We start from the raw sequence: 3,008 nt of genomic DNA on the forward strand, positions 1-3,008 counted from the left end.
TCCTGTATCCGGGTTTTTATGGTGTATGTGCAATAAGACTTTAAACCTTCAGTATGCAAAACAGAAAATGAGCAGCTGCAAGAGAAAAGAGCTTTATGTCAGAGATCCTCTGCCCCCTCTATGGAGAGTCCGATTAACGTCCATTTACATGGCCCAATTCCTGGCTGGTAAAACGAGTGCAGATCGACAATATAGCACATCGGGGCTCATTAGATCCATTTACAAGGAGCAATAGTCGTAATGTATCTGGATGAACGATACTTAAAGGCAATGTGTTACCAGAAAAAACATGTTTGTTTTTTTTTAATTAAACATTTAGTGTGTGGGTGATTAAACATTGTTCAAATTTTTTTTATTTTTTTCACGAGTCAGGAAATATTATAAATTAATTCTAATTTATAGTATTTCCCATTTCTGGTCACTAGATGGAGCTATTCCCAAAATTGCAGCATTGCAAAATTGGGTAAAAAGCCCTCGCTCTAGTGAGCTCTCAGCATCCCCCCCTCCTTTATCCTGGCTAGTGCCGGGATAAACGAGGGGTTTGAACGGTCTAACCTCCTACACTGTGTGTCGCCATTTTTTGAGCTAACACACAGTGTAGTAGGTTTACATACAGTAGTAAACACACACAAACACGAACATACATTGAAATCTCTTAACTGCTCCTGCCGCCGCGGCTCCCTCCGGCCGCTGCCGCTGGTCCAAGTGCACAAGTCCGGAAGCCGCGACTGGAAGTAGTAATATTACTGTCCGGCCGCGACTTCTGGTCCACAGGAAAATGGCGCCGGACGGCGCCAATTTCAAGTTGGACTGTGTGGGAGCGGCGCATGCGCAGTTCCCACACAGACGCCGTACACACAAGTGAATGGGACGGGAGCCGTTCGTCATCTTTATGGGACTGTGGCTGCCGTATTCCATGTCTGTATGTGTCGTTAATCGACACACACAGAAATGGAACAAAAAATGGCAGCCCCCATAGGGAAGAAAAAGTGTAAAAATAAGAAAGTAAAACACAAACACACAAATAAATATAAACGTTTTTAATAAAGCGCTAACATCTTGAACATATGAAAACATTTTCTGTGATGACACTGTTCCTTTAATACAATCGCTCGTCCCCCATGAATTTGCATCATGTAGGCAGCACGTCTCCCTCTTTACACAGGGAGATGTGGTGCTGACTAGCGAGCATTTTTCTGACTGTAAAAGATGAGATCAGCTGATCAATGTATGGATTCTCGTTCATCGGCCAGTGTAAAAGGGCCTTTACCCCTTCCCAACGTATACTTACGTAGTAGCCATGTAGGGGGGAAGTATAGACCGGGCTCGCGGGCTGAACCCGCTCCATACAATGCGGGTGTCGACTGTTACAGCACTTCACAATAACGAGTTAGCGACCGTGGCATTTAAATCGTCAGGAAGAAAGGTGGCAATTGCTCACTACCCCCCCCCTCCTCCTGTGATGCGATCACGGGGTGCTGATGGTTGCTATGGCCGTCTTTGTGCTTCTATTAAGCCCTGCCTCTGGTAGGGCTTAATAGAAGCCTGTCAGACTATATACTGCAATGCATTAGTTTTGCAGTATATAATGCTAGCGAGCCAACGATCGCTGGTTCAAGAGGGACCAATCAAAAAAAACAGATTTTTACTGGGTTTTTTTTGGGGTTATTTTATTTTTTTAACTACAAAAAAAAATCTGAAAAACCTAAAGCAATGTAAAAAATGAATAAATATACATAATTGGTATGGCCACGTCTGTAAAAGTCTGGACTATTACAATATGTAATTATTTAAACCAAACGGAATACGCCATAAAAAAATTTAAGTTAAAACTCCAGAATGGCTGTTTTTTGGTCGCCTCATCTCCCACAAACAATGAAATAAAAAGTGATCAAAACTTGCATGTACCCCAAAATGGTACGGTTAAAAAAACTACAGCTTATCCCACAAAAATGCCGCCCTGCCACTGAATCGACTCCAAGAATTTGGCGACACAAAATAAAATGTATATTTCAGGTTTTTTTCCTGTAGTAAAATATAGAAAAAAAACCTATATAAATTTGGTATCGCCGTAATCGTATGGGCCCGCAGAATAAAGTTAACATGCCGTTTTAATTGCACAGTGAATTTAGTAAAAACAAAGCGCAAAAAACAGGTGTCTCTGTTTTATTTATTTTCTTCCCCACTAATCATTTTTTCCCATTTCCTAGTACAATAAATGGAGCCATAAAGAACTACAATTCATCCTGCAAAAATCAACGAAATACTAAATTGAAAAATAGCTGTGGCAGGAAGGTGTTAAATCACTGTGCTTCCCTGATCACTAAATACACAGCACTGCGTAAACAATACAGTAAGTGGTAGTGCCAGCTATCATGACAATTCATGTGATTACAGAATAAAGGGTAGAGCTGCTTGGTCCTAGATCGGCTATAAAATGTGAGTAGAGTGGTTAAATTTTCCACTGTACTGAGGCTGATCTGTTAGCCAGAGATACAGGAAAGCACAATAGAAAAAAAAAAACAGTAATGTGTGACTCAATGGAGGCATTTTCAAGCAAATTGTGATAACAGCACACGAGCATATATAGAGCATAGCCCAAATAACAAGTGCTATGAATATTGGCAATAGGGATCCTTTTAGATCAGTATGTGTTGTCTTATACAAACACATTAACGATACTGAAGTGTTTAGACCGTGAATAGACATTACACGGGATGTCTATTCACAATCTCTGCACTTCGTTAATGGTTGTTTGGTACTTACAGCAGAGCAAGTTTTATTTCGTTGTAACCTGTCATTTACAGTGTGATCTCGCGAGATTACGCTTGATCTGCTGTAACTACCACTGAAACATTAACGAAGTGTCGGAATTGTGAATAGACATCCCGTGGAATGTCTATTCACTGTCTAAACACTTCAGTATCGTTAATGTGTTAGTATAAGACAACACATAGTGATCTAAAAGGATCCCTATGCGCTGACTAAATGAATGGAGAGAAGTGTAT

Source organism: Rhinoderma darwinii, chromosome 2 (genome assembly GCF_050947455.1).
Source record: "Rhinoderma darwinii isolate aRhiDar2 chromosome 2, aRhiDar2.hap1, whole genome shotgun sequence".
NCBI classification, from domain to species: domain Eukaryota; kingdom Metazoa; phylum Chordata; class Amphibia; order Anura; family Rhinodermatidae; genus Rhinoderma; species Rhinoderma darwinii.